The sequence below is a fragment of the Macaca thibetana genome, chromosome 14 (assembly GCF_024542745.1).
Source record: "Macaca thibetana thibetana isolate TM-01 chromosome 14, ASM2454274v1, whole genome shotgun sequence".
Lineage (NCBI taxonomy): Eukaryota > Metazoa > Chordata > Mammalia > Primates > Cercopithecidae > Macaca > Macaca thibetana.
Window position 1 is genome coordinate 45339370 of NC_065591.1, and position 11835 is coordinate 45351204.

Consider the following 11835-nt stretch of genomic DNA (forward strand, 5'->3'; position numbering starts at 1 on the left):
GCGCCCGCCACCTCGCCCGGCTAGTTTTTTTTTTTGTATTTTTGGTAGAGACGGGGTTTCACCGTGTTAGCCAGGATGGTCTCGATCTCCTGACCTTGTGATCCGCCCGTCTCAGCCTCCCAAAGTGCTGGGATTACAGGCCTGAGCCACCGTGCCCGGCTCCTCCTGTATATTTTATATCATCTCTGGATTACTTACAATACCCAATACAATGTAAATGCTATGCAAATAGTTGTTATGCTTTTTTTTTTTTTTTTTTTTTTTTTTTTTTTTTTTTTTTTTTTTTGAGATAGAGTCTTGCTCTCTTTCGCAGGCTGGAGTGTGGTGGCATGATCTCAGATCACTGCAGCCTCCACCTCCCAGTCTTAAGTGATCCTCCCACATTAGCCTCCCTAGTAGCTGGGATTACAGGCACATGCCATCACGCCAGGCTAATTTTTTTGTTTATTTTTTTGTAGAGATGGGGTCTCACCAGCCCAGGCTGGTCTCAAACTCCTGGGCTCAAGAAACCCTCCCACCTTAGCCTCCCAAAGTGCTGGGATTACAGGCATGAGCCACCGTGCCCAGCCTTGTCATCCTGTATTGTTTAGGGAATAATGATAAGAGAAAAAGTCTGTACGTGTTGAGTACAAACCATTTCTTTTCAAGTATTTTTGATCCACAGTTAGTTGAATTCATGGATGCAAAACCCATGGATACGGAGGGCCAACTGTATATGACAAATGAATTTTCTTTCACTTTGAAATAAAACGTAAAATTCTAAAATTATAGCAGTGTTTGGTAAAACCTTGAAGTGTAGAACGTTTTCAAAGAATTTTTAAAATACTGTATTATTGCTAAACAAGACAACAAAGTGCACTTCTTGTGTCTCTGCATAGACTCAAAGGAAACTTGGGAATTTTAAAATAACAATTGGTTGAATAACAAGGTTATAGGTGTTGTAGCAGGTATAACAAGAAGGCAGATAAGAGCACAGTAGAAGTGCTGAGGGAAACAATGGAGTTAATTCCTAGAAATGCATACAAATCTACATCTACTTCCTTAGAAAATTCTAGGAAACACAAGAAAATACAAGCAAACATTCCATTTGCAGCCATCAGAGGGGGAGAGGGGGATATTATCACACATGTAGCCTCTGGAAAACTCCACCATACAATTGCAGAAGGGTCTTAGGGACTTACAGGGATCCTCACATCCCACTATAAGAACCACTTCTCTACACATATAAACTACTTTATTGTAGTGAGAGATGGGAGAAATCTATTAGGCCAAGTTCCTACCACCCCACCTAAAAACTCAACTGCAACCACACCTGTGCCTTTTACAGGTTTTCTAGCCACTCTCCCTTCTCGCAAGTCTTCCTTTCTATAACCCCTTCTCTACCCACGTTCAGCCTGTCTTTCTCACTGGCAACTTCTCACCAACGTTAACCATCCCTTACCTGAAATATACCTCAAGGTGTCTAAGCCTCATCCTTGGACTCCTCAATCTCTGTCTTTTTCTTAAATGTTAATGTACCTCAATGTTCTATCTTTAGTCCTTGCTCCTTCTTTCTCTACAAGCTACCTGGGTGATCTGCTCCTCTCCAGTTTCAATTAGCACCTGTATGATGCAGAACCCCAATCTGCCACTCAAAGTTCTCTCTTCTTGTTATGGTAGGTAGCTAGTCAGACATAAGCAGGACAGAAGAGGGGCTCCCCACAACCCATCAGGAATGTGAAGTGACCATCAGGTGATGGTCAGGTGGTGTTAAACTCTCTAAAATAATTGATCATAGCCAGCACCAGAGAAAGGCAGTCTCCCAAGAGACAGAAAAAACCCAAAACTGGTCATCTGCAGCTTTCTGATAAGATCACAGGAGTTGGGTGAGTGGGCTCAAGCATATGCATTAAGACGCAAAATGGCGGAGTTTAACTGGTGTATGGCCTTCCTCTAGGAATGCTAGACTGGCAAGGGAAGAACGCCTCAAGTGAGCATGTGTACAACTCCAACAAACACACTGTGCATGTGGCCCTGCCAAGTGCTGGTGGGCCACTGCACATGGGGATAGCCTACCCCAAGGGAAGAATCAGGGGAGAAGGGATGCAAGACATCAGAATTATGCCAACGTATAAAACCCCAAGCCAAAGGTCAAACAGTGCACTTGACCTTTGAAGTCGCCTGCTTGGCCTTCTCGCAAGTGTACTTTCCTGCCTTTCATTCCTGCGCCTAAGCTTCCTAATAAACTTTCACTTCTCCTCTAAAACTTGCCTCAGTCTCTCACACTGCCTTATGCTCTCAGTCGAATTCCTTTTTCTGAGGAGGCAAGAATTGAGGTTGCTGCAGTCCCCTACAAATTCATCACCACTAACATACTTTGGTGCCGGGTGACTCAACTACATTCCGCTGCTGACATTCCCAGCTCCAGACCCAGATGGTCAATAGTCTCTGGACATCAGCCCTTGAGTGTCCCCAAAACTTGTTAAATTCCATATGATCAGTACCAAGTGGCATGTCCTCTAGTTGCAACAACACATTCATACAAATAAAAAATGACTCTTGCCCCTAACTATGAATGCCTTTATTTCTCTTGTTCAAAAATTTAGAGACCCAGTGCCATTCCTGACCCCTCCCTTTCTCCTCCACACAATACAATGAATCAGCTGCCAAGACCTGCCTCTGCATGCATGCCCTGAACAGATTTTCTGCTTCTTTCCATTTCTCATTCTACTATCTAAAACATTAGCTATTATTATTATTGGAGGAACATACTATATGCTAGATGCAGTAATTTGCATTTTACATACATTATTTTCTTTATTCCACATGATGACTATTTTTTTTTTTTTTTTTTTTTGAGACAGAGTCTTGCTCTGTCGCCCAGGCTGGGGTGCGGTGGCCGGATCTCAGCTCACTGCAAGCTCCGCCTCCCAGGTTTAGACCATTCTCCTGCCTCAGCCTCCCGAGTAGCTGGGACTACAGGCGCCCGCCACCTCGCCCGGCTAGTTTTTTGTATTTTTTAGTAGAGACGGGGTTTCACCGTGTTAGCCAGGATGGTCTCGATCTCCTGACCTCGTGATCCGCCCGTCTCGGCCTCCCAAAGTGCTGGGATTACAGGCTTGAGCCACCGCGCCCGGCCATGATGACTATTTTAAATTCCATTTACAGATGAGAAAATAGATTCAGAGATCTTTTTGGTTATCCCTGACTCCAAAACCCTTCCCCTCTCACCAACACTGAAGGCATCAAGGAAGGCTTTGTGGTGAAATTTGCCTATCGCCCTGAAGGATGATATAATTTTTATAGGGTAGGATGGGGAAACCATAAACCATATTGTTTCAAGAAAGACATAAGAAAGAGCAGAGAGAAGGATATTGTTCGCATGTGTTTTGTGGACAGTGATGTTGTAGGACAGGGGTCCCTAACCCCAGGGCCACGAACTGGTACTGGTCTGTGGCCTATTAGGAACCAGGCTGCACAGCAGGAGGTGAACGTGGGCAAATGAGTGAAGTTTCATCTGTATTTACTTCCACTCCCCATTGTTTGCATTACCTCCTGAGTTCCACCTCCTGCAAGATCAGTGTCGACATTAGATTTTCATAGAAGCACGAACCCTATTGTAAACTGTACAAGCAAGGGACCTAGGTTGCGTGCTCCTTATGAGAATCTAATGCCTGATGGTCTGTCACTGCCTCCCATTACCTCCACATGGGACCATCTAGCTGCCAGAAAATAAGCTCAGGCTCCCACTGATTCTACATTATGGTGAGTTGTATAATTATTTTATTATATATTACAATATAATAATAATAGAAATAAAATGCACAATAAATATAATGTACTTGAATCATCCTGAAACCATCCCTTACCCCCCGTCCATGGAAAAATTGTCTTCCACAAAACCAGTCCCTGGTGCCAAAAAGGTTGGGGACCGCTGTTGTAGGAGATGTTTTCGCTCAAAGGCAATAAACTGAAACAAGTAAAACATTTCTAAAATGCCTCTTTCCCTTACTGAAGTGTAAATGAATAACAGTAATGGCTACTTAACACACCATAGTGTGCTGGGTATAATGCTAGTGCTTTTATTTCCTTTGCATCTAACCTTTACCACAGCCCTGCGTGAAAGGATCAATATCTGCATGTGACAGAATGGGAAACTGAGGCTAAGTAACTTTCCCTCAATTAACCAGACAGCAGAGGTGAGATTCAAGTACATTCTTTCCACTAAGGGCAGAGACACTGCAGAATTCAAATCACTACCACTTCTCCCCACCAACTTCAGCCTCTACAAGGGGTCCTTTTGGTAGATATTCACTCTCTTTCCTTTAAGAAGTGTCTTTAGCTGGAGTTGCACAATCCAAGTTTTAAAACACCGTATTAATTGACTATATACCTGGCAGAAATGTAAATAAGTCTGTAACTTTACACCCTCCAAAAAGAAAAACATTTCCTTAATTTTAACATGATGGTTTTACTTTAAAAGAAAAAAAAATATGACTTTTTGATGCCAATGCAAAACGAAGCCCAATCTAATGCAAAGTAGTAGCCTATCCAGATCCTAGAACAGAAAGAAGGACATTAGGGCATTAGGCAAAAACTAGCACAATCTCAATAAAGAAATGACTTTTGTGAATAATGATGCATCAATATTGGTTCATCAATGATGACAGATGTACCATACTAACATAAGATGTTAATATTAGAGAAGTTGGGTGATGGGGACACAGGAACACTCTGAACCGTCTTTGCAGCTTTTATGTAAATCTACAATTATCCCCATATAAGAAGTTTATATAAAAAGAGTCCAAATGTGTTTGCATAGAGGTTGCTAAGAACAAAATGAGACCACATTCTTTATAGTGTAAATGACAAAAATACTATTAGCATAAGGTGTTTAATAAAAGAAAAAGTGAAGTTTCAATTCATTCTTTGGTAATCCAAAGCAACAAAAGTGTACCCCACCTCCAAATGGCTCAAGCTCAGTGGGGCTGATGATTCTATTATTTAACTCACTCACCCCTGCTCCCCCACACCCCTCAACCATCAGGGTAATGCCTCTTGGAATTCCTTTTGGCACAAACATCTTGTTTTAGAACCATGTTTAGACTGTGATTGAAAGAGGATTATTTACACCACATAGGCATCCCAATGTGAAAGGACAGGCCACCCCCTACATTTTACTAAACTTTTCTGTAAATATAACATCCCAGCAATCAGTAACAAACTAAGCAAAGCAGATCAAGGGGCAAAAGAGCTGAACTGGATTGTTCTGAGCAAAAACTTTCATTTCAACTAGCAACTGCCACTAAACTCTTCATTCTCAAGTTAAAAGGACCCATTTCCTGGGTTTGATGACATAAGTAGTGCCAAGGTTTATATTCCAAGAAAATGCTTCCTTTAAAGCTATGGCTACAGGGAATATGACCAGGGATAAATGGTTATGATTGATAAGGCTTTGGACAGACTATTTTATAGAAGCCCATTCCACTTACACATATTTAAAGAAGCAGGTTCCTCTAAAACTGGGTAAGCTAAGTTCTCATATAAGTTTCCCTTGCTTCAATAGTAAATTTCCCTGCTTCACATTTGTTCAGAGTTTTAAAATTTTACCTGGCAACATCACACTTGATTTTCATAACCTCATGAGGATAATCAGGGTAGGTCTTATTATCTGCATGTTCCATATAGGTTCCCATAGGTTGACTGATTTTCCTAACACAGCACGGCCTGTTAGTGGTGAAGATGGTTTTTTGTTTGTTTGTTTGTTTGTTTGTTTGTTTTGAGACAGAGTCTCACTCTGTTGTCCAGGCTGGAGTGCAGCGGTGCGATCTCGGCCCACTGCACACTCTGCCTCCCAGGTTCAAGCGATTCTCCTGCCTCAGCCTCCTAAATAGCTGAGATTACAGGTGCCCACCACCATGCCCAGCTAATTTTTTTGTACTTTTGGTAGAGACAGGGTTTTACTATGTTCGCCGGGCTGGCCTTGAACTCCTGACACTGGGCGATCCGCCTACCTCGGCCTTCCAAAGTGTTAGGATTACAGGCGTCAGCCACTGCATCTGGCAGTGAAGATGGTACTTGAATCAAAGTTTCTTAACTCTAGGTCAGGGCAATTTCCTTTAGCAAGTATTTATCGCATGCTTTCTCTGTGTCTAGATACATTATTTTTCCTGAGGATAGAGTGATTCCTGAGATAAACTGACACCTTTCTCTTGGGGAGCTTACAGCCCAGTAGGAGAATAAAATAAGGGCATACATAATTATAAATTGTGAGAAGGGCTATGAGAGAAATAAGTAGGATGCAAAGCTGGCCAGAGGAGCCTCTTTAAGAAGGTGACATTTTAGCAGATATCTGAAAGAGCCAGTGGGGCACGTATTGTAGAAAGGGTGTTTGTATTAGTCTGTTCTTACGCTGCTAATAAAGACATACCCAAGACTGGGTAATTTATAAAGGAAAGAGGTTTAATTGACTCACAGTTTCACAAGGCTGGGGAGGCCTCACAATCATGGCAGAAGGCAAAGGAGGAACAAAGTCACGTCTTACATGGCAGCAAGAGAGCTTCTGCAGGGGAACTCCCATTTATAAAACTATCAGATCTTGTGAAACTTATTCACTACCATGAGAATAGTAAGGGGGAAACTGCCCCCATGATTCAATTATCTCCACCTGGCCCCACCCTTGACATGTGGGGATTATTGCAATTCAAGGTAAGGTTTGGGCAAGGACACAGCCAAACCATATTGGTGTTCCAGGCTGCTTATCACCAAGTCTGTGGAGGGCAGGAAGAGGTGGAAAAGGCTTGAAAGGAAATAGATATAACGTGGTCAAAGAGAGAGATAGCCTGGACCAAAATGGATCCAACGAGATGAACACAGAGTAAATCCTGTGGACTTTTGTGGGCCCATAAAAGACTTACATTTCATTCTATATGGGATGGGAAAGTACAGAAGGGTTTTAAGCATGGATTGATATAAATTGATTTGTGTTTTTAAAAAATCATCCTGAACACTATGCAGAGAATGAATTGAAGAATAAGCTAGTTCTATCTATGGGCAAAAGTTGAAGTGGAATGACCAGTTGGCATCAGTTAAAAATTATGGTAGCTTGGATAGGGGGAATGGCAATGAGGGTGCAGAGAGGCTGAAACGTTAAAGGTAAAATCAACAGATTGTAGGAATTAATTAAGTGTGAGAAGTGAGGCAAATGGAGGAATATGCTGTTGGTAATAAAATAGAAAATAAAAAAGCCACGAAATCACATATGGACTTTTTATGAAAAATAAAATATATATTAGCATTTAGTTAGATATATTTTGGGTATGAGAGAAAATCTCAAATGATAATAGTTTACAAAAGCTGCACATTTATCACCTGTGTACAAGTATGGACTGGAATGGTGGCTCCAAGATCATCAGTGTCTATGCCTTTCTCAATCCTCCCCTCTCTCCCTCAACACACAGCTCCTACTTTATGGTTCCGGGTGGTTGCTCTGGCTCTGGGAATCCAACAGTAGAAAGGAGAAAAGAGAGGGAGAAGAGCATGTCCTTTCCTTTGAGGGAATGTCCTTGAAGCTACACATACCAATTTCCCTTCTCAACCCTGAGCCAGAACTCAGTCACAGGACTACACAGAACTGCAAGGGAGGGAAACGTCAGATCCCTTCTGGGCAGTTTGATTACAGAAGATGAAGAGGAGAATGGATACTGGAGGAAGCTCCCATTCTGTGCCCCATTTCTCCAGCTGTCTACAGTGCCTCTGTGGGGAAATGGGAGAGGCAGAGATGAAAAGATGCTTCATGTTTCCTCTTATAGCTGTGCCCTCCTTCATTTATCCACTTTAGGAATGTGTTCATGCATTATTTACTTACTTTTTTAAAGATAAAGAAGGGTGGAAGAAGCAGGAGGAGGAGGAGGGGGAACTGGTGACAGGACTGGATACAGTAGAAGGCACTAGTGAAGGTGATGGAAAGGATGCTGCCTTAAAGGTGGGCAGAAGACCAGGAGAGTAAGTCCTCATAGAAGCAAAGAGGAGAGAACATTTCAAAAAGCAGGATGCCAACTCCCCTGAAATTTCTAAAATGGCAATGAAGATGAATAGAAACTACTTAACTAGGTAGAAGTCACTAGAGACCCTGACAAGACCAGTTTTCCTTGTGAGATGGAGGTATAAGCCAAATGGAAGTGAATTGAGCCATAAAATGTACCAGAAACAGAACTAAATATATATGAAAGCTTGCCGTTGATAGGGAAGCCATTTCTGATCAATGGAGAGAAAACATACACTTCAATCAAGGATGCTGAGATAATTGGCTCTTCAAAATCATGTGTACTTCTGATCCTGAGCTCATATCACATGCAAACATTTACTCGAAATAGACTAAAAACCAAAATGTAAAATATAAAATTTTCAAATTGGAAAAATATATCTAGTAGATATACAAAGATTTAGTAAAAGTGAAGAATGCACACAGGATACATATCCAATTCTTGCCTGGAAAGAGGGACAAAGGGAAATAGAGTGAGGTGGAGGTCATACAGGGGACTTGAATTTTGCCAGGTTTTCACCTGAAGGAAATATGGCAGTTAACATTTGTAAATTGTAAGTAGTAAGAATAAAGTTGATTATACTACCCTTTGACCTTTAACATATTTAAACATTTCTTAATGCCAAAAAATTTAATAGGAGAAAAGGAGGCGGACAAAATCTAGGTTAGTGTTTTTTTAAAATAATTAAATAGTATAACATGGTATAGAACTGAATAGAAAAGTCTTAGCATGCATTCCATGAGTAATGTTTTATAAAATATTTGTTTCCATTTCATATGTATGTTTGTGTGACTATGTGTGTGCAGGTGCCTGTGTTTGGGTGTGTGTGCTTGTGTGATAGCGTATGTGTGCGTTCGGCTGCTTTATAAAAATATATTTCCTACTGTGGGTCATAGTCAAAAAAATCTGAAAGCCAAATATAGACAAGTTTTTCAAGCACGTTAGCTATAAAAGGAAGCAGAGCAATGAAACAGTGGCTGAGAAGGTACGTGTTGTTAAGGGAAGTTCTTGATTTGTTTTTGCCTTTGTCTTATTTTAAGTCTACAGATACTGGGCTGATGCAAGATAAATCAGTAGGGAAGCAGAGTTTGGTGATTCAGACTGGGTGGGGACACGAAAATGAGAAGAGAAGTGAGTGAGTGGATGGTGTAGTCAGACATCCAGCAGTCTCTACGGAGCACTGATTACATACACAGGTATGATAGTGTGTGTGTGCATGCATATGGGAGGGGGTGCAGGAAAATGCATAAGATATACTCCCGTCCCTTGCGCTCCATGCCGTGGCTGAAAGTCTGTGTGATGTGATGCACGGTCTTTGACACAAAGTCTGTGTGATGGCAGCCACACAGAACAGGCCAGCCAACAGGCAGGCAGGACCGGGCGGTAACAGTGTGCAATTTGGAGCTTAGGCAAAAGACAAGGGGTAGAAGTGACCTAGGGGGAGAAGCCTTCTCAGGGGACATGGACCTTGGGGTGGACTTGGGGATAGGCACTGAATGGGGGCAAAAAGCAAGTGGGCATTTGGGAAAAATGATATTTCCTTGCAGAGGGGATGTGGGAGGAAGAAGAAGTGGGTTTTGGTAAAGGAGAGCAGAGGGGAGATAGACCCTGGGCTTTGGATTCCAGTCTGGAGAAGGGAACTGGGATGCGAAGATGGGACTCTCTTACTCAAGGCTAAGTTACAAGTAGACAGAATAATAACATTTACATAACATTTACTGCATACTAGGTACTAGTCTACACAAACTACATGTATTTACTTTCCACGTTATTCCTCATAACAATCCTACAAGGTAGGTTCTATTTAATATATTTATTTATACTGACTGTAAAACAGAGGCACAAAGTGTTGAGGCGTTTGCTTGCAGGAGGTCACACAACTGGCAACTGTCAAGCAGAGCTTCAGACCTAAGCAGTCTTGCTCCAGAGGCTCTGCACTTTCTAGTCTGTGCCACCTCTAACAGTGAGCTGCTTTATGGTAGATGGCACTTAGGTATTCAGGAAATACTTGAAGTACAAAAAGAAGGGCATGATTTGGAAAAACAAAAAAACAAAAAAACCATCCCTACTCTGTCCTTCTATTGTGCCTCAATTTTTGGCAATTTAGTCTGAGTTACACCCACAAGTCATTCATTAAGAATCCACTATGTTCAAGTCATGTTACCGAAGTCAGTTAAAGCACTGCCTATTAATACTTCCATGACGAAGATTCATGTGACCTGACTGAGAAGAGCAGCAGGAGGCAGTTGGATCCAAACTTCTTTGATTTTGGACTAACTTGTAAGTTGAAAGGTATTGTCAAAGAGGCAGTTTTATATGAGAGAAGAAGACAGAAACGTCTTAGTTCACATCTTAGGTCTGTCATTCACTGCTGTGTATGCCTTGTCTGAGTTATGTAACTTTTTAGACCTCAGTGTCTCCATAAATAAAATAGTAGCATATTGGTAGTGGTCCAAGACAGGGAGAAAAATAGATCAGATTGTTTAATTGGCACTCCATGACCATATTTTGATCCATCAATTAGCATTGAAGAAGTTCCCACATTTATTTATTTATTTATTTATTTATTTATTTATTTATTTATTTTTGAGATGGAGTCTTGCTCTGTCACCCAGGCTGGAGGGCAGTGGTGCAATCTCAGCTCACTGCCACCTCTGCCTCCCTGGTTCAAGTGATTCTCCTGCCTCAGCCTCCTGAGTAGCTAGAATTACAGGCGTCTGCCACCATGCCCAGCTAATTTTTGTATTTCTGGTAAAGACAGGGTTTTACCATGTTGGCCAGGCTGGTCTTGAACACCTGACCTCAGGTGATCTACCTGCCTCGGCCTCCCAAAGTGCTGGGATTACAGGCACGAGCCACGGCACCCAACCTTATCTTGAAATAGGAGGAGAAACGAACATAGACCCACCTGTCACCAAGTAGCTCACATAGGATGCGAAGGCCTATAGTTGGTGGCATTGTGTCTTCATCACGGGATCATGACTGCAACTCAGGTTCTGTGACATAGCTTATCATATTCTGCAGGTAGACCATTCCATGCTCATTACTGTAGAGATTGATTTTGTGCTTTCTTACAACCTCTCATAATCAGCCCCTACCACCTTTCAAGGTCAGTTCCCACTGGGAAAAGAAAGGTTTTCTTTTTACATTCTTTCCAAGTTTTCTGCTTGCCAATATTCCTTGGAGCCATAATAGTTCTCCTACCACTACCAACCGCCCTGAGAGCCACCACTAACTTCTTCGCTCATGACCACTCTGGAATCTGGGACCCCATTTCTTAATAGGATACTGCCACCTCTCTATAGGCATGAATGGAGGAGTCAAAATGGACCAGGTCATGTTTCCCATACTGCCTTGTTCCTATATTCTCCTACTCAACCTTCCTTGGCATTTTGGCTTTGGAGCTGGTTGCTTTGTGGTGGCAAGGTGGCTGCTGCAGCTCCAACCATCACTTCTTCATATGACAGCATCCAAAATGGGAAGCAAAAGGGACAATGGCAAAGGGAACTTCTTGCATGAATCTCTTTTATTTTGGAGGAAAGTCCTTCCCAGAATCCTCCTTATGTCTCTCATTGGACACAACTGGATTCTTGCCATGTATAGATTAATCACAAGCTATGGAGCTACCATAATCAGACCAATCACGGATTCTTTGTCGCTGGGCACACTGATGCTTGAACAAACCTTGGGTACTATTAGTCAAAAGGGTAGGGTGGCTGTTGCATAAACAACCACCAGATGCCTCTTCTGAGACATCTAAGACAAATTCTTTACACAATTAGCCAATTTTGCTCCTCAAACCCATCCCATC